General features: G+C 41.9%; 1 protein-coding gene across 3 annotated transcripts in view; it reads right to left on the bottom strand.

Moving 5' to 3' along the window:
• LOC139750939 (cytochrome P450 2L1-like) overlaps positions 1–18,190 on the bottom strand; it is a 110,755-nt gene extending 92,565 nt beyond the window's left edge. For 2 of the 3 annotated variants that reach the window (XM_071665859.1, XM_071665861.1), the window contains exon 1: positions 18,062–18,190. The gene's annotated coding sequence lies outside the window, so the exon portion shown is untranslated. Of the gene's footprint in view, positions 1–746; positions 772–18,061 lie in introns of those variants that run through there. The other variant, XM_071665860.1, reaches the window with a different exon arrangement.
• Between the last annotated feature and the right edge of the window lie 5,710 nt (positions 18,191–23,900).

Genomic DNA, 23,900 nt, shown 5'->3' with positions numbered 1-23,900 from the left:
GTGGATCAGGTATTTGCTTTGAAGAATGTATGTGAGAAATACTTAGAAAAACAAATGGATTTGTATGTAACATTCGTGGATCTGGAAATGGTATATGATAGGGTTGATAGAGATACTTTGTGGAAAGTTTTAAGAGTATGTGGTGTGGAAGGTAAGTTGCTAGAAGCAGTGAAAAGTGTTTACCAAGGATGTAAGGCATGTGTCCCAATAGGAAGAGAGGAGAGTAATTGATTCCCAGTGTATTTCGGTTTGCGGTAGGTTGTGTGATGTTCCCATGACTCTTTGATCTATTTATGGATGGGGTGGTTAGGGAGGTAAATGGAAGTTTTGGAGAGAGGGGCGAGTATGCCCATAAACGCACATGTACACATATAGATATACATAAAATACACCGACATATACATATATATACATGCACATATTCATAATTGCTTGCCTTCATCCGTTCCTGGCGCGAACGCCCCACCCCAAAACACACACACACACACACACACACACACACACACACACACACACACAGGAAACAGAATTGGTACCCCCCTACTTCAGCAAGGTAGTGCCAAGAAAACAGACAAAGAAAAGGCCACATTCGTTCACACTCAGCTCCCAATCCACATCGAAGCCCCAGGGACCTTTCGATGGTTTACCCCAGACGTTTCACATGCCCTGGTTCAATCTATTGACAGCACGTCGACCACGGTATACCACATCGTTCCAATTCACTCCATTCCTTGCACGCCTCTCACCCTCCTGTATGTTCGGGCCCCTGGAGATACTTCCCACGTATTCCCCTGGTGTCGTAAAAGGCGACTAAACGGGGTGCGAGCGGGGGGCTGGAAACCCTTCCCTCTTTGTATTTCAATTCCTAAAAAGGGAAACAGAAGGAGTCATGCGGGGAATGCTCATCCTCCTCAAAGGCTCAGATTGGGGTGTCTGAATGTGTGTAGATGTAACACAGATGAGAAGAAATGAGAGATAGGCAGTATGTTTGAGGAAAGAAACCTGGATGTTCTAGCTCTGAGTGAAACGAAGCTCAAGGTAAGGGGGAAGAGTGGTTTGGGAAGGTCTTCGGGGTAAAGTCAGGGGTTAGTGAGAGGACAAGAGCTAAGGAAGGAGTAGCAATACTCCTGAAGCAGGAGTTGTGGGAGTATGTGATAGAGTGTAAGAAAGTAAATTCTAGATTGATGTGGGTAAAACTGAAAGAGGATGGATAGAGATGGGTGAATATTGGTGCACGAGACCGGGTTATAGTGACGGATGATTTGAATGCGAAGGTGAGTAATGTGGCAGTTGAGGGTATAAATGGTGTGCGTGGGGTGTTTAATGTTGTAAATGGAAATGGTGAGAGCCTGTGGATTTGTGTGCTGAAAAAGGGACTGGTGATTGGGAATACCTGGTTTAAAAGAGAGATATACATAAGTATACGTATGTGAGTAGGAGAGATGGTCAAAAGGCATTATTGGACTTCATGTTAATTGATAGGCATGTAAAAGAGAGACTTTTGGATGTTAATGTGCTGCGAGGGGCAGCTGGAGGGATGTCTGATCATTATCTTGTGGAGGCGAAGGTGAAGATTTGTAGAGGCTTTCAGAAGAGAGAATGTTGGGTAGAAGAGAGTGGTGAGAGTAAGTGAGCTTGGAAAGGAGACTTGTGTGAGGAGTATCAAGATACATTGAGTGTAGAATGTCAAAAGGTAAGGCAAGTGACGCGCGGGGAGTATGTGAGGAATGGGATGTATTTAGGGAAGCAATGATGACTTACGCAAAAGATGCATATGGTATGAGAAAGGTGGGAGGTGTGCAGATTAGAAAGGGTAGTGAATGGTGGGATGAAGAAGTAAGATTGTTAGTGAAAGAGAAAAGAGAGGCGTTTGGACGATACTTGCAGGGAAGTTGTACAGATGACTGGGAGATGTATAAAAGAAAGCGGCAGGAGGTCAAGAGAAAGGTGCAAGAGGTGAAAAAGATGGCAAATGAGAGTTAGGGTGAGAGAGTATCATTAAATCTTAGGGAGAATGAAAAGATGTTTTGGAAGGAGGTAAATAAAGGACGTAAGACAAGAGAGTAAATGGGAACATAGGTGAAGGGGACAAGTGGGGAGGTAATAACAGGTAGTGATGAAGTGAAAAGGAGTTGGAGTGAGTATTTTGAGGGTTTATTGAATGTGTTTGATGATAGAATGGCAGATATAGGGTATTTTGGTCGGGTGATATGCGAAGTGAGAGGGTCAGGGAGAATGGTTTGCTAAAGAGGGAAGAGGAAGGGAAAGCTTTGCGGAAGATGAAATCCTGCAAGGAGGCGGGTTTGGATGGTATTACAGTGGAATTTATCAAAAAGGGGGTGACTGTGTTGTTGATTGGTTAGTAAGGATATTCAATATATGCATGGATCATGGTGAAGTGCCTGTGGAATAACGGAATGCATGCATAGTGCCATTGTACAAAGGCAAAGGGGATAAAGGTGAGTGTTCAAACTATGGAGGCAAAAGTTTGTTGAGTATTCCTGGGAAATTATATAGGAGAGTATTGATTGAGAGGCTGAACGCACATACAGAGCTTCAGATTGGGGAAGAGCAAGGTGGTTTTAGAAGTGGTAGAGGATGTGTGGATCAGGTATTTGCTTTGAAGAATGTATGTGAGAAATACTTAGAAAAACAAATGGATTTGTATGTAACATTCGTGGATCTGGAAATGGTATATGATAGGGTTGATAGAGATACTTTGTGGAAAGTTTTAAGAGTATGTGGTGTGGAAGGCAAGTTGCTAGAAGCAGTGAAAAGTGTTTACCAAGGATGTAAGTCATGTGTCCCAATAGGAAGAGAGGAGAGTAATTGATTCCCAGTGTATTTCGGTTTGCGGTAGGTTGTGTGATGTTCCCATGACTCTGATCTATTTATGGATGGGGTGGTTAGGGAGGTAAATGGAAGTTTTGGAGAGAGGGGCGAGTATGCCCATAAACGCACATGTACACATAGAGATATACATAAAATACACCGACATATACATATATATGCATGCACATATTCATAATTGCTTGCCTTCATCCGTTCCTGGCGCGAACGCCCCACCCCAAAACACACACACACACACACACACACACACACACACACACACACACACACAGGAAACAGAATTGGTACCCCCCTACTTCAGCAAGGTAGTGCCAAGAAAACAGACAAAGAAAAAGGCCACATTCGTTCACACTCAGCTCCCAATCCACATCGAAGCCCCAGGGACCTTTCGATGGTTTACCCCAGACGTTTCACATGCCCTGGTTCAATCTATTGACAGCACGTCGACCACGGTATACCACATCGTTCCAATTCACTTCATTCCTTGCACGCCTCTCACCCTCCTGTATGTTCGGGCCCCTGGAGATAGTTCCCACGTATTCCCCTGGTGTCGTAAAAGGCGACTAAACGGGGTGCGAGCGGGGGGGCTGGAAACCCTTCCCTCTTTGTATTTCAATTCCTAAAAAGGGAAACAGAAGGAGTCATGCGGGGAATGCTCATCCTCCTCAAAGGCTCAGACTGGGGTGTCTGAATGTGTGTAGATGTAACACAGATGAGAAGAAATGAGAGATAGGCAGTATGTTTGAGGAAAGAAACCTGGATGTTCTAGTTCTGAGTGAAACGAAGCTCAAGGTAAGGGGGAAGAGTGGTTTGGGAAGGTCTTCGGGGTAAAGTCAGGGGTTAGTGAGAGGACAAGAGCTAAGGAAGGAGTAGCAATACTCCTGAAGCAGGAGTTGTGGGAGTATGTGATAGAGTGTAAGAAAGTAAATTCTAGATTGATGTGGGTAAAACTGAAAGAGGATGGATAGAGATGGGTGAATATTGGTGCACGAGACCGGGTTATAGTGACGGATGATTTAAATGCGAAGGTGAGTAATGTGGCAGTTGAGGGTATAATTGGTGTGCGTGGGGTGTTTAATGTTGTAAATGGAAATGGTGAGAGCCTGTGGATTTGTGTGCTGAAAAAGGGACTGGTGATTGGGAATACCTGGTTTAAAAGAGGGATATACATAAGTATACGTATGTGAGTAGGAGAGATGGTCAAAAGGCATTATTGGACTACGTGTTAGTTGATAGGCATGTAAAAGAGAGACGTTTGGATGTTAATGCGCTGCGAGGGGCAGCTGGAGGGATGTCTGATCATTATCTTGTGGAGGCGAAGGTGAAGATTTGTAGAGGCTTTCAGAAGAGAGAATGTCGGGGAGAAGAGAGTGGTGAGAGGTGAGTGGTGAGAGTAAGTGAGCTTGGAAAGGAGACTTGTGTGAGGAGTATCAAGATAGATTGAGTGTAGAACGTCAAAAGGTAAGGCAAGTGACGTGCGGGGAGTATGTGAGGAATGGGATGTATTTAGGGAAGCAATGATGACTTACGCAAAAGATGCATATGGTATGAGAAAGGTGGGAGGTGGGCAGATTAGAAAGGGTAGTGAATGGTGGGATGAAGAAGTAAGATTGTTAGTGAAAGAGAAAAGAGAGGCGTTTGGACAATATTTGCAGGGAAGCAGTGTAAATGATTGGGAGATGTATTAAAGAAAGCGGCAAGAGGTCAAGAGAAAGGTGCAAGACCTGAAAAATAGGGCAAATGAGAGTTTGGGTGAGAGTTTATCACTGAATCTTAGGAAGAATAAAAAGATGTTTTAGAAGGAGGTAAATTAAGTGCGTAAGACGAGAGAACAAATGGGAACATCGGTGAAGGGAGCAAGTGGGGAAGTGATAACAGATAGTGATGGAGAGTATTTTGAAGTTTTGTTGGATGTGTTTCATGATAGAGTGGCAGGTATAGGGTGTTTTGGTCGGGGTAGTGTACGAAGTGAGAGGGTTAGGGAGAATGATTTGGTAAGGAGAGAAGAGGCAGTGAAAGCTTTGCGGAAGATGAAATCCGGCAAGGCGGCGGGTTCGGATGGCATTGCAGTGGAATTAATTAAAAAAGGGGGTGACTGTGTTGTTGATTGGTTGGGGAGGATATTCACTGTATATATGGACCATGGTGAAGTGCGTGAGGATTGGAGGACTGCATGCATAGTGCGACTGTACAAAGGCAAAGGGGATAAAGGTGAGTGTTCAAACTATGGAGGTATAAGTTTGTTGAGTATTCCTGCGAAATTATATGGGAGGATATTGACTGAGAGGGTGAAGGCATGTACAGAGCATCAGATTTTGGAGGAACATTGTGGTTTCAGAAGTGGTAGAGGATGTGTGGATCAGGTGTTTTCTTTAAAGAATTTATGTGAGAAATACTTAGAAAAACAAATGGATTTGTAGGTAGCATTTATAAATCTAGAGAAGGCATAAGATAGATTTGATAGAGATCTTTGTGGAAGGTTTTCAAAGTATATGGTGTAGGAGGTAAATTCCTAGAAGCGGTGAAAAGTTTTCACCAAGGATGTAAGGCATGTGTACGAGTAGGAAGCGAGGAGAGTGATTGGTTCCCACTGAACTTCGGTCTGCAGTGGGGGTGTGTGATGTCCCCCATGGTTGTTTAATTTGTTCAAGTATGGGGTGGTTAGGGAGGAAAATGCAAGAGCTTTGGAGAGAGGGGTGAGTATGCAGTCTGTTGTGGATGAGAGGGCCTTGGAAATGAGTCAGTTGTTGTGTGCCGATGATATAGCTCTGATGGCTGATTCGTGTGAGAAACTGCAGAGTTAGGCGACTGGGTTTGAAAATGTGTGTAAAAGGAGCGAGTTGAGGGTAAATTTGAATAAGAATAATGTTATTAGGTTCAGGAGGGTTGAGGGATAAGTTAATTGGGATGTAAGTTTGAATTGAGAAAAGTTGGATGAAGTGGTGTTATAGATATCTGGGAGTGGACTTAGCAGCGGATGGAACCATGGAAGGGGAAGTGAATCACAGGGTAGGGGAGGGGGCAAAGGTTTTGGGAGCGATGACGAATGTGTGGAAGGGAAGGGCGTTATCTCGGAGAGCAAAAATAGGTATATTTGAAGGAATGGTAGTTCCAACAATGTTATATGGTTGTGATGTATGGGCTATAGATAGGGTTGTACGGAGGAGGGTGGATGTGTTAGAAATGAAATGTTTGAGGACAGTATGTCATGAGATTGTTTGATCGCGCAAGTAATGTAACGGCAAGAGAGATGTATGGAAATAAAAACAGTATGGGTGAAAGAGCAGATGAGGGTGTGTTGAAGTGGTTTGGACATATGGAGAGAATGAGTGAAGAAAAATTGACAAAGAGGATATATTTGTCAGAGGTTCAGGGAACGAGGAGAAGTGGGAGACCAAGTTGGAGGTGGAAGGATAGAGCGAAAAAGATTCTGAGTGATCGGAGCCTGAACATACAGGAGGGTGAGAGGCGTGCAAGGAATAGAGTGAATTGGAACGATGTGGTATACCGGGGTCGACGTGCTGTCAGTGAACTGAACCATTGCATGTGAAGTGTCTGGGTTAAATCATGTCTGTGGGGCCTGGATGTGGATAGGGAGCTGTGATTTCGGTGCATTACACATGACAGCTAGAGACTGAATGGGGTCTTTTTGTCTGTATTCCTGGAGCTTCCTCGCTGAAGCAGGGGATAGCGATGCTGGTTTCTTGTGGGGCGGGGTAGCTTTAGGAATGGATGAAGGCAAGCAAGTATAAATAGGTACATGTGTATGTATGTAATGTCTGTGTATGTGTATTTATATGTATTTATATGCTGATATGTATACGTATGCATATGTGCATATGTGGGCGTTTATGTACATATATATGTATATGAGTGGATGGGCAATTCTTCGTATGTTTCCTGGTGCTACCTCGCTGACGCGGGAAACAGCGATTATGTATAATAAATAAATGAAAGAATCTTCGGGTGTCTGAATATGTGTGGATGTAAACAAGATGAGAATAAAGGAGGGATAAGTAGTATAGTTGAGGAAAGAAACTTGAATGTTCTGGCTCTAAGTGAAACGAAGCACAAGGGTAAAGAGAAAGAATGGTTTGGAAACGTCTTAAGAATAAAGTCAGGGATTGGAGAGAGATCTAGAGCTAAGGAAAGAGTAACAGTACTCCTGTATCAGGAGTTGTGGGAGTGTGTGACAGAGTGTAGGGAAGTAAAATTCATATTCATGTGGGTAAAACGGAAAGTGGATGGAGAGAGATAGGTGATTATTAGTCCTTGTACACTGTGTCATGAATAGAAAGATCTTGACAGACAAGGGTTTTGGGAGCAGCAAAAAGAGTGTGTCAGCAGTTTTGGTGCACGAGACGGGGTATTAGTGATGGACGATTTGAATGCCAAGATGAGTAGTGTGGCAGTTGAGGGTACATTGGTGTACATGGGGTATTCAGTGTTGTGAATGGAAAGGGTGAAGAGCTTGTGGCTTTGTGTGTTGAAAGAAAGGGACTGGTGATTGGGATAGCTGGTTTAAAAAGAGAGATATACGCAAGTATACTTATATGAGTAGGAGAGATGGTTAAAGGGCATTACTAGATTACGTTTTAATTGATATGCGTGTAAAATAGAGGCTTTTAGATGCTAATGCGTGGAGAGGGGCAGCTAGAGGGATGCTTGATCACTATCTTGTGGAGGTGAAGGTGAAGCTTTGTCGAGGCTTTCAAAAAAGAAGAGAGAATGTCGGGAAGAAGAGAGTGGTGAGCTTGGAAAGGAGACTTAAGTGAGGAAGTACCAGGAGAGATAGAGTGCAGAATGGCAAAAGGTGAGAGAAAATGACGTGAGGTGAGTGGGTGAGGAATTGGACGTATTTAGGGAAGCAGTGATGGTATGTGTAAGAGATACATGTGACATAAAAAAGTGGAAGGTAGACAGATTAGAAAGGGCAGTTAGTGGTGGGATGAAGAAATAAAGTCATTAGTGAAAGAAAAGAGAGACGTTTGGACGATACTTGTTAGGAAGGAGTGCAAATTACTGGAAGATATATAAGAGAAAGCGGAAGGAGGTCAAGAGGAAGATACAATGGTTGAAAAAGAAGGCAATGAGAGTTGGGGTAAGAGAGTATCATTAGACTTTAGGGAGAATCAAAAAATGTTTTGGAAGGAGGTAAATGACATGCGTAAGAGAATAGAACAAATGGGAGCATCGGTGAAGTGAAGTGAAAACAAGTTGTGTTGAAGCGAGGAGGAGATGGGGTGAGTATTTTGAAGGGTTGTTGAATGTGTTTGATGATAGAGTGACAGATGTAAGGTGTTTTGGTTGGGTTTGTGTGCGAAGGGAAAGAGCCAGAAAGAGTGGTTTGGTGAAGAGATTAGAGGTGGTTAAAGCCTTGCGGAAGATGAAATCCGGCAAGGCGACGGGTTTGGATGGTATTGCAGTTGAATCTATTAAGAAAGGGGGTGACTATGTTGTTGATTGGTTGGTAAGGATATTAATTGTATGTATGGATCATGGTGAAGTGCTAAAGAGGCATAAGTTTGTTGAGTATTCCTAGAAAACTGAATGGGAGGGTACTGATTAAGAGGGTGAAGGCATGTACAAAGCATCAAAGCGGGGAGGAGCAGCGTGGTTTCAGAAGTGGTAGAGGATGTGTTTGCTTTGAAGAATGTGTAAGAGAAATACTTAGAAAAACAGATGAATTTGTATGTGGTATATATTGATAGAGATACTTTGTGGAAGGCTTAAGATTTTATGGTGTGGGAGGTAATTTGCTAGAAGCAGTGAGAAGTTTTTATCAAGGGTGTAAAAATGTGTGCGAGTAGGAAGAGAGGAGAGTGACTGGTTTCCAGTGAAGGTTGGTCTCCGGCAGGGGTGTGTGATGTCCCATGGTTGTTGAATTTGTTTAAGGATCGGGGGGGGGGGGGTGTTAGGGAGTTAATGCAATAGTTTTGGAGTGGGGCGAGTATGCAGTCTGTTGGGGATGAGAGGGCCTGGAAAGTGGGTCAGTTGTTGTTCGCTGATGATACAGTACTAGTATGATTCGAGTGATAAACTGCAAAAGTTGGTGACAGTTTGGAAAAGTGTGTAAAAGGAGAAAGTTGAGAGTAAATGTGAATAACAGCAAGGTTATCAGTTTCAGCAGGGTTGAGGGACAAATTTGGTTTGATGTGAGTTTCAATGGAGAAAATTTGGAGGAAGTGATGTTTTAAATATCTGGGAGTGGATTTAGTAGCGAATTTAACCAGTGAATCATAGGTTAGGGAGGGTGCAAAGATTCTGGGAGTGATGAAGACTGTGTGGAAGGAGAGAACGTTATTTCAGAGAGTAAAAGTGGGTATGTTTGAAGGAATAGTGGTTCCAACAACATTATATGGTTGCGAGGCGTGGGCTATAGATAGGGCTTTACGGAGGAGGGAGGATGTGTTGTAAATGAAATGTTTGAGGACAATATGGGGTGTGAGGTGGTTTGAACGAGTGTAAGAGAGATGTCTGGTAATAAAAAGAGTGTGGTTGAGAGAGCAGAAGAGGGTGTCTTGACTTGGTTTGGACATATGGAGAGAATCAGTGAGTAGGAGCAGGACAAGAATCAAATGCCTTGTTTAATCTTGTAAAAAATTATGATAATTGTACTGACTGGAGTAATGTAATCTCATTTATCAACTGTAACTCCTGTACAACGAGAAATATCATTGAATCTTCTGTTATTGTAACATTGATATTCGTGAAGGTCCATAAAAAATGGATACCTTTATTGTTGATAAAATTTGTAAACAGTTCCCCTTCTTATCACATGTCGAGTTTAAGATAAGCTTGTTGCCAGACTCGAATGCACCCGACCTCCAATCGGTTAGTCACTTCTCTACCTAATGGCGTCTATTCTGTATATCAACTGCGTGTTACATTTTTTTCTTGTCTCTCGCATGATGGTGTGATTACTACAAGAAAGTGAACTTGGGAACTTATCGTATCTCATTTCCCCGTGGATTCATAGGAATATACTTGATAACACGCTCAATTGTGATCATTTCCATTACATATATTTTATATTCATGTTTATACTTTGTCGCTGTCTCCCGCGTTAGCGGGGTAGCGCAAGGAAACAGAAGAAAGAATGGCCCAACCAACCCACATACACATGTATAAACATACACATCCGCACACGCACATATACATTCCAATACATTTCTACGTATATATATATATATATATATATATATATATATATATATATATATATATATATATATATATATATATATATATATATATATATATATATATATATATATATATATATATATATATATATATATATATATATATATATATATATATATATATATATATATATATATATATATATATATATATATATATATATATATATATATATATATATATATATATATATATATATATATATATATATATATATATATATATATATATATATATATATATTATATATATATATATATATATATATATATATATATATATATATATATAGGGAGAATAAAAAGATGTTTTGGAAGGAGGTAAATAAAGTGCGTAAGACAAGGGCGCAAATGGGGAGGTGATAACAAGTAGTGGTGATATGAGAAGGAGATGGAGCGAGTATTTTGAAGGTTTGTTGAATGTGTTTGATGATAGAGTGGCAGATATAGGGTGTTTTGGTCGAGGTGGTGTGCAAAGTGAGAGGGTTAGGGAAAATGATTTGGTAAACAGAGAAGAGGTAGTAAAAGCTTTGCGGAAGATGAAAGCCGGCAAGGCAGCAGGTTTGGATGGTATTGCAGTGGAATTTATTAAAAAAAGGGGTGACTGTATTGTTGACTGGTTGATAAGGTTATTTGATGTATGTATGACTCATGGTGAGGTGCCTGAGGATTGGCGGAATGTGTGCATAGTGCCATTGTACAAAGGCAAAGGGGATAAGAGTGAGTGCTCAAATTACAGAGGTATAAGTTTGTTGAGTATTCCTTGCAAATTATATGGGAGGGTATTGATTTAGAGGGTGAATGCATGTACAGAGCATCAGATTGGGGAAGAGCAGTGTGGTTTCAGAAGTGGTAGATGATGTGTGGATCAGGTGTTTGCTTTGAAGAATGTATGTGAGAAATACTTAGAAAAGCAAATGGATTTGTATGTAGCATTTATGGATCTGGAGAAGGCATATGATAGAGTTGATAGAGATGCTCTGTGGAAGGTATTAAGAATATATGGTGTGGGAGGCAAGTTGTTAGAAGCAGTGAAAAGTTTTTATCGAGGATGTAAGGCATGTGTACGTGTAGGAAGAGAGGAAAGTGATTGGTTCTCAGTGAATGTAGGTTTGCGGCAGGGGTGTGTGATGTCTCCATGGTTGTTTAATTTGTTTATGGATGGGGTTGTTAGGGAGGTGAATGCAAGAGTTTTGGAAAGAGGGGCAAGTATGAAGTCTGTTGTGGATGAGAGAGCTTGGGAAGTGAGTCAGTTGTTGTTCGCTGATGATACAGCGCTGGTGGCTAATTCATGTCAGAAACTGCAGAAGCTGGTGACTGAGTTTGGTAAAGTGTGGGAAAAAAGAAAGTTAAGAGTAAATGTGAATAAGAGCAAGGTTATTAGGTACAGTAGGGTTGAGGGTCAAGTCAATTGGGAGGTAAGTTTGAATGGAGAAAAAACTGGAGGAAGTAAAGTGTTTCAGATATCTGGGAGTGGATCTGGCAGCGGATGGAACCATGGAAGCGGAAGTGAATCATAGGGTGGGGGAGGGGGCAAAAATCCTGGGAGCCTTGAAGAATGTGTGGAAGTCGAGAACATTATCGCGGAAAGCAAAAATGGGTATGTTTGAAGGAATAGTGGTTCCAACAATGTTGTATGGTTGCGAGGCGTGGGATATGGATAGAGTTGTGCGCAGGAGGATGGATGTGCTGGAAATGAGATATTTGAGGACAATGTGTAGTGTGAGGTGGTTTGATCGAGTAAGTAACGTAAGGGTAAGAGAGATGTGTGGAAATAAAAAGAGCGTGGTTGAGAGAGCAGAAGAGGGCGTTTTGAAATGGTTTGGGCACATGGAAAAAATAAGTTAGGAAAGATTGACCAAGAGGATATATGTGTCAGAGGTGGAGGGAACGAGAAGTGGGAGACCAAATTGGAGGTGGAAAGATGGAGTGAAAAAGATTTTGTGTGATCGGGGCCTGAACATGCAGGAGGGTGAAAGGAGGGCAAGGAATATAGTGAATTGGATCGATGTGGTATACCGGGGTTGACGTGCTGTCAGTGGATTGAATCAGGGCATGTGAAGCGTCTGGGGTAAACCATGGAAAGCTGTGTAGGTATGTATATTTGCGTGTGTGGACGTGTATGTATATACATGTGTGTGGGGGTGCGTTGGGCCATTTCTTTCGCCTGTTTCTTATCGCTACCCCGCAAACGCGGGAGACAGCGACAAAGCAAAAAAAAAAATATATATATATTATATATATATATATATATTTATTTATTATATTTTTTTTCTTTTTTTTTATACTTTGTCGCTGTCTCCCGCGTTTGCGAGGTAGCGCAAGGAAACAGACGAAAGAAATGGCCCAACCCCCCCACCCCCCCACCAATACATCTACGCTTTCCATGGTTTACCCCAGACGCTTCACATGTCTTGATTCAATCCACTGACAGCACGTCAACCCCGGTATACCACATCGCTCCAATTCACTCCATTCCTTGCCCTCCTTTCACCCTCCTGCATGTTCAGGCCCCGATCACACAAAATCTTTTTCACTCCATCTTTCCACCTCCAATTTGGTCTCCCTCTTCTCCTCGTTCCCTCCACCTCCGACACATATATCCTCTTGGTCAACCTTTCCTCACTCATTCTCTCCATGTGCCCAAACCATTTCAAAACACCCTCTTCTGCTCTCTCAACCACGCTCTTTTTATTTCCACACATCTCTCTTACCCTTACGTTACTTACTCGATCAAACCACCTCACACCACACATTGTCCTCAGACATCTCATTTCCAGCACATTCATCCTCCTGCGCACAACTCTATCCATAGCCCACGCCTCGCAACCATACAACATTGTTGGAACCACTATTCCTTCAAACATACCCATTTTTGCTTTCCGAGATAATGTTCTCGACTACCACACATTCTTCAAGGCTCCCAGAATTTTCGCCCCCTCCCCCACCCTATGATCCACTTCCGCTTCCATGGTTCCATCCGCTGCCAGATCCACTCCCAGATATCTAAAACACTTCACTTCCTCCAGTTTTTCTCCATTCAAACTCACCTCCCAATTGACTTGACCCTCAACCCTACTGTACCTGATAACCTTGCTCTTTTTCACATTTACTCTTAACTTTCTTCTTCCACACACTTTACCAAACTCAGTCACCAGCTTCTGCAGTTTCTCACATGAATCAGCCACCAGCGCTGTATCATCAGCGAACAACAACTGACTCACTTCCCAAGCTCTCTTATCCCCAACAGACTTCATACTTGCCCCTCTTTCCAAAACTCTTGCATTTATCTCCCTAACAACCCCATCCATAAACAAATTAAACAACCATGGAGACATCACACACCCCTGCCGTAAACCTACATTCACTGAGAACCAATCACTTTCCTCTCTTCCTACACGTACACATGCCTTACATCCTCGATAAAAACTTTTCACTGCTTCTAACAACTTGCCTCCCACACCATATATTCTTAATACCTTCCACAGAGCATCTCTATCAACTCTATCATATGCCTTCTCCAGATCCATAAATGCTACATACAAATCCATTTGCTTTTCTAAGTATTTCTCACATACATTCTTCAAAGCAAACACCTGATCCACACATCCTCTACCACTTCTGAAACCACACTGCTCTTCCCCAATCTGATGCTCTGTACATGCCTTCACCCTCTCAATCAATACCCTCCCATATAATTTACCAGGAATACTCAACAAACTTATACCTCTGTAATTTGAGCACTCACTCTTATCCCCTTTGCCTTTGTACAATGGCACTATGCACGCATTCCGCCAATCCTCAGGCACCTCACCATGAGTCATACATACATTAAATAACCTTACCAACCAGTCAACAATACAGTCACCCCCTTTTTTAATAAATTCCACTGCAATACCATCCAAACCTGCTGCCTTGCCGGCTTTCATCTTCCGCAAAGCTTTTACTACCTCTTCTCCGTTTACCAAATCATTTTCCCTAACCCTCTCACTTTGCACACCACCTCGACCAAAACACCCTATATCTGCCACTCTATCATCAGACACATTCAACAAACCTTCAAAATACTCACTCCATCTCCTCACATCACCACTACTTGTTATCACCTCCCCATTTGCGCCCTTCACTGAAGTTCCCATTTGCTCCCTTGTCTTACGCACTTTATTTACCTCCTTCCAGAACATCTTTTTATTCTCCCTAAAATTTAATGATACTCTCTCACCCCAACTCTCATTTGCCCTTTTTTTCACCTCTTGCACCTTTCTCTTGACCTCCTGTCTCTTTCTTTTATACATCTCCCACTCAATTGCATTTTTTCCTTGCACAAATCGTCCAAATGCCTCTCTCTTCTCTTTCACTAATACTCTTACTTCTTCATCCCACCACTCACTACCCTTTCTAATCAACCCACCTCCCACTCTTCTCATGCCACAAGCATCTTTTGCGCAATCCATCACTGATTCCCTAAATACATCCCATTCTTCTCCCACTCCCCTTACTTCCATTGTTCTCACCTTTTTCCATTCTGTACACAGTCTCTCCTGGTACTTCCTCACACAGGTCTCCTTCCCAAGCTCACTTACTCACTTACTCACTTACTTCACCCCAACATTCACTCTTCTTTTCTGAAAACCCATACAAATCTTCACCTTAGCCTCCACAAGATAATGATCAGACATCCCTCCAGTTGCACCTCTCAGCACATTAACATCCAAAAGTCTCTCTTTCGCACGCCGGTCAATTAACACGTAATCCAATAACGCTCTCTGGCCATCTCTCCTACTTACATAAGTATACTTATGTATATCTCGCTTTTTAAACCAGGTATTCCCAATCATCAGTCCTTTTTCAGCACATAAATCTACAAGCTCTTCACCATTTCCATTTACAACACTGAACACCCCATGTATACCAATTATTCCCTCAACTGCCACATTACTCACCTTTGCATTCAAATCACCCATCACTATAACCCGGTCTCGTGCATCAAAACCACTAACACACTCATTCAGCTGCTCCCAAAACACTTGCCTCTCATGATCTTTCTTCTCATGCCCAGGTGCATATGCACCAATAATCACCCACCTCTCTCCATCAACTTTCAGTTTTACCCATATTAATCGAGAATTTACTTTCTTACATTCTATCACATACTCCCACAACTCCTGTTTCAGGAGTATTGCTACTCCTTCCCTTGCTCTCGTCCTCTCACTAACCCCTGACTTTACTCCCCAGACATTCCCAAACCACTCTTCCCCTTTACCCTTGAGCTTCGTTTCACTCAGAGCCAAAACATCCAGGTTCCTTTCCTCAAACATACTACCTATCTCTCCTTTTTTCACATCTTGGTTATATCCACACACATTTAGGCACCCCACTCTGAGCCTTCGAGGAGGATGAGCACTCCCCGCGTCACTCCTTCTTCTGTTTCCCATTTTAGAAAGTTAATACAAGGAGGGGAGGATTTCTGGCCCCCCGCTCCCGTCCCCTCTAGTCGCTTTCTACGACACGCGAGGAATACGTGGGAAGTATTCTTTCACCCCTATCCCCAGGGATAATATACATATATATATACATATACACATACACACACATACACATACATACGCACATACACACACACACACACACATACATATATATACATATGAAAAATGTAAGAAACAATTTAGAAAACTGAAACTTCTAGCTTGAAATGAATGAAAAAATGAATGTCACATAATGGTTCAACCTCTGGCTATGGAAAAAGGAAATGTATAATTTATTTACACAAACGTCAATAGCAGTTCTCATCAACTTAACCACTGTATCAATAAGCTTCAATGTCTAAGCTACATTTTTCTCCAATTTCACTATTTTCTTGTCAAAACACCATGTATGAAAACTATCACTCCAGTAACACAACTATAAACATTTACTTCCCCTTTAAAAAAGTTCTGGGGAAGTCTGTCTCGATACACTGCGGGAAACTCTACCACCTGGCGAGGTTTGTGTTGCAATGGTGATAGCGTGAGCTGCTCGAGGGATTCCTCAGTTTTTCTCGGCTTAAGCTTGAACGTTGACGCACCGAACTTCGGATGGCAATTCAGCGCAGGCGCTATACACGCGGGACGGTTTGGGTGACTAGTCTTTAGCTTTCGACGGGTTTGCAGCGGCTTACCACCGTTCCACGAACTCCTCCTATATATATATATATATATATATATATATATATATATATATATATATATATATATATATATATATGTACATAATTCATACTTGCTGCCTATTTTAATTCCCGTCGCCACCCCGCCACACATGAAATGGTAAAACCTTCCCCCGCACGCGCGCGAGGTAGCGCTAGGAAAAGACAACAAAGGCCACATTCGTTCACACTCAGTCTCTAGCTCTCATGTATAATGCACCGAAACCACAGCTCCCTTTCCACATTCAGGCCCCACACAACTTTCCATGGTTTACCCCACACGCTTCACATGCCCTGGTTCAATCCATTGACAGCACGTCGACCCCGTTATACCACATCGTTCCAATTCACTCTACTCCTTGCACGCCTTTCACCCTCCTGCATGTTCAGGCCCTGATCACTCAAAATCTATTTTACTCCATCTTTCCACCTCCAATTTGGTCTCCCACTTCTCCTCGAACCCTCCACCTCTGACCCATATATCCTCTTGGTCAATCTTTCCTCACTCATTCTCTCCATGTGACCAAACCATTTCAAAACACCCTCTTCTGCTCTCTCAACCACACTCTTTTTATTTCCACACATCTCTCTTACCCTTACATTACTTACTCGATCAAACCACCTCACACCACATATTGTCCCCAAACATCTCATTTCCAGCACATCCACCCTCCTCCACACAACTCTATCCATAGCTCACGCCTCGCAGCTATACAACATTGTTGGAACCACTATTCCTTCAAACATACACATTTTTGCTTTCTGAGATAATGTTCTCGACTTCCAAACATTCTTCAAGGCTCCCAGAACTTTCGCCCCCTCCCCCACCCTATGATTCACTTCTGCTTCCACGGTTCCATCCGCCGCCAGATCCACTCCCAGATATCTAAAACACTTTACTTCCTCCAGTTTTTCTCCATTCAAACTTACCTCCCAATTGACTTGTCCCTCAACCCTACTGTACCTAATAACCTTGCTCTTATTCACATTTACTCTCAACTTTCTTCTTTCACACACTTTACCAAACTCAGTCACCAGCTTCTGCAGTTTCTCACATGAATCAGCCACCAGCGCTGTATCATCAGCGAACAACAAGTGACTCACTTCCCAAGCTCTCTCATCCCCAACACACACACACACACATATATATATATATATATATATATATATATATATATATATATATATATATATATATATATATATATATATATATATTACAAATTTCGCCATATCTTCAACACCGGTTACAGAGGTGCATTCTTTGAAGGCGCAGATCATCTCCTTTGGAGTGGGAATGTAATCCCTCCAACACTGAGTATACGTAAATATGATAATAAACTAGACTGGCTCTCGTGGAAAGTGAACGATACATTTCTCTCCCTCCCTGCTCATATGTCTTATGTATGTACTATCTTGGGTAAAGCTTCAATATGTAGTTAAATATCTAGCTCTACTGTGAGCTCCATATGATAGTTTCCTTAACTCATAAGGAAAGTATCAAGGCCAACATAAAACCGTGCCAGAACAAGCATTAGAAAATGTGGAGTCAAATTAATGGGTAACTATTGATTTCCCATCGACATGTTTTCATCATTAAGAATCTAGACAATAAAGATTCATGCTGCTGTTACGAGTGCTTTATAGAGGCAGGAAGTTTGCACAGATAGATACCTTTAACCAAAACAACTATTCATCGCCAGTAAAATCATATAAAAAAACCATCTTGCATCACTGTTTTCCTAAACTCTGAATGATAGAAAAAAAAATTGTTGATATGAGTTCACTGAACACCATTCTTTCTCTTTTTTCGTCTTACCTTTTGTTAATAACACCAGTTACAACGTACAGAGGAACGGTGGGTAGCACACATATGAAGACGTCACAATATAATAGTTCTACCACTGTCTTGCCGTGTGGGGTTTATATGATATGCATTGAGTGTCTCACACGTTGTACTGCAAAACTGGAATTTTGGTTTTAGTATTGTTAAGAAATACAGTATCATATAATCAAATTATTTCAATTCAATTCTAATTGTCTTACAATATATAATTCCTATATTATAAGTACATAAGTATAGTTTAAAGCTATTAGTATATATATTATTGCAAGTTTGTTTTCCTAATGACACTTTAGAAACCTTATACAAGTAAAATATTACATTTATTGTTGTGAATAATCATGTTTAATTATGTACAGGGAAATATGATTGTAAAATTGTTCTTACGTCAGGCAGCCAAGTTGGCGTATGATATTCAGTATTACCAAGGTCAACTCTCTGAGGTAGAACACAATCAAAACTTGACAAACATCGCAGGTTAAAGAATGATAATCAAAATTCATATTTTTTCTCTCTTTTTTCAGCAAATAACAATATACATTTATTATGATAACTAATAAAGCAGTAAGACAAATGGACTTACCAATAATTAAATTCGACATTTTATACAAGTTAGAAACGAACGCTGATTACAAAGATCTTATTTGATTTGTGATTCCCAGTAACATCATATCGGCTCTCAATTACTGATGTATCGGCTAATCGAGTGATGTATCGGCTAATCGAGTGATGTATCGGCTTTCATCGAGTGATGTATCTACTCCCATACAGTAATGTATCGGCTCCCAGAGAGTGATGTATCAGCTCTCATCGAGTGATATATCGGCTCATACAGTAATGTATCGGCTCTCTTCGAGTGATGCATCGGTTCTCATTTAGTAATGTACCCGGGTCTCAGTGAGTAATGTATCGGCTCTCAGAGATTAATGTATCGGCTCTCATATAGTAATGTATCGGCTCTCATATAGTAATGTATCGGCTCTCTGAGTGATATATCGGTTTATATAGTAATTACCGGCTCTCATAGACCGATGTATCGGCTCTTATCGAGTCAGTTCGATTTATTCTCCTGGACTTACATATATTCATTTGTATATAGTGTTCCTCAAAATGATTTTTGTAAGTTTTACTGACGTAGTAACTGTAAAATATGACCTTAACGAATCTTCACACACACACACACACACACACACACACACACACACACCACACACACACACACACACACACATACACACCACACACACACACACACACACACCACACACACACACACACACACACACACACACACACACCACACACACACACACACACCACACACACACACACACACACACACACCACACACACACACACACACACACACACACACACACCACACACACACCACACACACACACACACACACACACACACACACCACACACACACACACCACACACACACACACACACACACACACACACACACACCACACACACACACACCACACACACACACACACACACACACACACACACACACACACACACACACACCACACACACACACACACACACACCACACACACACACACACACACACACACACACACACACACACACACACACACACACACACACACACACACACACACACACACACACACACACACACACACACACACACACACACACACACACACACACACACACACACACACACACACACACACACACACACACACACAGGCACACACACACACACAATGGGAATGGGAAATGGGAAACAGAAGGAGTCACGCGGGGAGTGCTCATCGTCCTCGTAGACTCAGGTTGGGGTGTCTAAATGTGTGTGGATGTAACCAAGATGTGAAAAAAGGAGAGATAGGTAGTATGTTTGAGGAAAGGAACCTGGATGTTTTTGCTCTGAGTGAAACGAAGCTCAAGGGTAAAGGGGAAGAGTGGTTTGGGAATGTCTTGGGAGTAAAGTCAGGTGTTAGTGAGAGGACAAGAGCAAGGGAAGGAGTAGCAGTACTCCTGAAACAGGAGTTGTGGGAGTATGTGATAGCATGTAAGAAAGTAAATTCTCGATTAATATGGGTAAAACTGAAAGTTGATGGAGAGAGATGGGTGATTATTGGTGCATATGCACCTGGGCATGAGAAGAAAGATCATGAGAGGCAAGTGTTTTGGGAGCAGCTGAATGAGTGTGTTAGTGGTTTTGATGCACGCGACCAGGTTATAGTGATGGGTGATTTGAATGCAAAGGTGAGTAATGTGGCAGTTGAGAGAATAATTGGTATACATGGGGTGTTCAGTGTTCTAAATGGCAATGGTGAAGAGCTTGTAGATTTATGTGCTGAAAAAGGACTGGTGATTGGGAATACCTGGTTTAAAAAGAGAGTTATACATAAGTATACGTATGTAAGTAGGAGAGATGGCCAGAGAGCGTTATTGGATTACGTGTTAATTGACAGGCGCGCGAAAGAGAGACTTTTGGATGTAAATGTGCTGAGAGGTGCAACTGGAGGGATGTCTGATCATTATCTTGTGGAGGCTAAGGTGAAGATTTGTATGGGTTTTCAGAAAAGAAGAGTGAATGTTGGGGTGAAGAGGGTGGTGAGAGTAAGTGAGCTTGGGAAGGAGACTTGTGTGAGGAAGTACCAGGAGAGACTGAGTACAGAATGGAAAAAGGTGAGAACAATGGAAGTAAGGGGAGTGGGGGAGGAATGGGATGTATTTAGGGAATCAGTGATGGATTGCGCAAAAGATGCTTGTGGCATGAGAAGCGTGGGAGGTGGGTTGATTAGAAAGGGTAGTGAGTGGTGGGATGAAGAAGTAAGATTATTAGTGAAAGAGAAGAGAGAGGCATTTTGACGATTTTTGCAGGGAAAAATGCAATTGAGTGGGAGATGTATAAAAGAAAGAGACAGGAGGTCAAGAGAAAGGTGCAAGAGGTGAAAAAGAGGGCAAATGAGAGTTGGGGTGAGAGAGTATCATTAAATTTTAGGGAGAATAAAAAGACGTTCTGGAAGGAGGTAAATAAAGTGCGTAAGACAAGGGAGCAAATGGGAACTTCATTGAAGGGCGCAAATGGGGAGGTGATAACAAGTATTGGTGATGTGAGAAGGAGATGGAGTGAGTATTTCAAAGGTTAGTTGAATGTGTTTGATGATAGAGTGGCAGATATAGGGTGTCTTGGTCGAGGTGGTGTGCAAAGTGAGAGGGTTGGGGAAAATGATTTGGTAAACAGAGAAGAGTTAGTAAAAGCTTTGCGGAAGATGAAAGCCGGCAAGGCAGCAGGTTTGGATGGTATTGCAGTCTAATTTATTAAAAAGGGGGGTGACTGTATTGTTGACTGGTTGGTAAGGTTATTTAATGTATGTATGACTCATGGTGAGGTGCCTGAGGATTGGCGGAATGCATATACCTTCTCCAGATCCATAAATGCTACATACAAATCCATTTGCTTTTCTAAGTATTTTTCACATACATTCTTCAAAGCAAACACCTGATCCACCTATCCTTTACCACTTCTGAAACCACACTGCTCTTCCCCAATCTGATGCTCTGTACATGCCTTCATCCTCTCAATCAATACCCTTCCATATAATTTACCAGGAATACTCAACAAACTTATACTTCTGTAATTTAAGCACTCACTTTTGTCCCCTTTGCCTTTGTACAGTGGCACTATGCAAACATTCCTCCAATCCCCAGGTACCTCACCATGAGACATACATACATTAAAAAACCTTACCAACCAGTCAACAATACAGTCACCCCCTTTTTTAATAAATTCTACTTCAATACCATTCAAACCCGCTGTCTTGCCGACTTTCATCTTCTACAACGCTTTTACTACCTCCTCTCTGTTTGCCAAATCATTTTCCCCAACCCTCTCACTTTGCACACCACCTCGACCAAAACACCCTATATCTGCCACTCTTTCATCAAACACATTCAACAAACCTTCAAAATACTAACGCCATCTCCTTCTCACATCACCACTATTTGTTATCACCTCCTTATTAGCCCCCTTCACTAAAGTTCCCATTTGCTCCCTTGTCTTACGCACTTTATTTACCTCCTTCCAAAACATCTTTTTATTCTCCCTAAAATTTAATGATACTCTCTCACCCCAACTCTCATTTGCCCTTTTTTTTTTTAACCTCTTGCACCTTTCTCTTGACCTCCTACTTCTTTCTTTCATACATCTCCCACTCATTTGCAATATTTCTCTGCAAATATCGTCCAAATGCCACTCTCTTCTCTTTCACTAATTATTTTACTTCTTCATACCACCACTCACTACCCTTTCTAATCAAACCACCTCCCACGCTTCTCATGCCACAAGCATCTTCCCTAAATACATCCCATCCCTCCCCCACTCCCCTTACCTCCTTTGTTCTCACCTTTTTTCCATTCTGGTCGGTAAGGATATTTAATGTATATATGACTTTTGGTGAGGTGCCTGAGGATTAGCGGAATGCATGCATAGTGACATTGTATAAAGACAAAGGGGATAAAGGTGAGAGCTTAAATTACATAGGTATAAGATTGTTGAGTATTCCTGCGAAATTATATGGGAGGGTATTGACTGAGAGGGTGTAGGCATGTTCAGAGCATCAGACTGGGAAAGAGTGGTGTGGTTTCAAAAGTGGTAGAGGATGTGTGGATCAGGATTTTGCTTTGAAGAATGTATGTGAAAAATACTTAGAAAGCAAATGGATTTGTATGTAGCATTTATGGATCTGGAAAACGTATATGACAGAGTTGATACAGATGCTCTGTGGAAGTTATCAAGAATATATGGTGTGGGAGGCCAGTTCCTAGAAGTAGTGAAATTTTTTTTATCGAGATGTAAGGCATGTGTACGAGTAGGAAGAGAGGAAAGTGATTGGTTCTCAGTGAATGTCGGTTTGCGGAAGGGGTGCGTGGTGTTTCCATGGTTGTTTAATTTCTTATGGATGGAGTTGTTAGGGAGGTGAATGCAAGAGTTTTGGAGAGAGGGGCAAGTATGCAGTCTGTAGTGGATGAGAGAGCTTGGGAAGTGAGTCAGTTATTGTTCGCTGATCATACAGCACTGGTGGCTGATTCATGTGACAAACTGCAGAAGCTGTTAACTGAGTTTGACAAAGTGTGTGAAAGAAGAAAGCTGAGAGTAAATGTGAATAAGAGCAAGGTTATTAGGTAAAGTAGAGTTGAGGGACAAGTCAATTGGGAGGTAAGATTGAATGGAGAAAACTGGAGGAAGTGTTTTGAATATCTGGGAGAGGATTTGGCAGCGGATGGAACCATGGAAGCGGAAGTGAGTCTCAGGGTGGGGGAGGGGGCGAAAATTCTGGGAGCGTTGAGAAATGTGTGGAAGGCGAGAATATTATTTCGGAAAGCAATAATCGGTATGTTTGAAGAAATAGTGGTTCCAGTAATGTTATGTGGTTGCGAGGCGTGGGCTATAGATAGATTTGTGCGGAGGAGGGTGAATGTGTTGGAAATGAGATGTCTGAGGACAATATGTGGTGTGAGGTGGTTTGATCGAGTAAGTAATGAAAGGGTAAGAGAGATGTGTGGTAATGAAAAGAGTGTGGTTGAGAGAGCAGAAGAGGGTGTTTTGAAATGGTTTGGTCACATGGAGAGAATTAGTTAGGAAAGATTGACTAAGAGGATATATGTGTCAGAAGTGGAGGAAACAAGAAGTGGGAGACCAAATTTGAGGTGGAAGGATGGAGTGAAAAAGATTTTGAGCGATCGGGGCCTGAACCTGCAGAAGGGTGAACGGCGTGCAAGGAATAGAGTGAATTAGAACGATGTGGTATACCAGGGTCGAC

Source organism: Panulirus ornatus, chromosome 10 (genome assembly GCF_036320965.1).
Source record: "Panulirus ornatus isolate Po-2019 chromosome 10, ASM3632096v1, whole genome shotgun sequence".
Taxonomy (NCBI): Eukaryota; Metazoa; Arthropoda; class Malacostraca; order Decapoda; family Palinuridae; genus Panulirus; species Panulirus ornatus.
The sequence above is the reverse complement of the archived record's forward strand: the minus strand, read 5'-3'. Positions and strand labels throughout refer to the sequence as shown.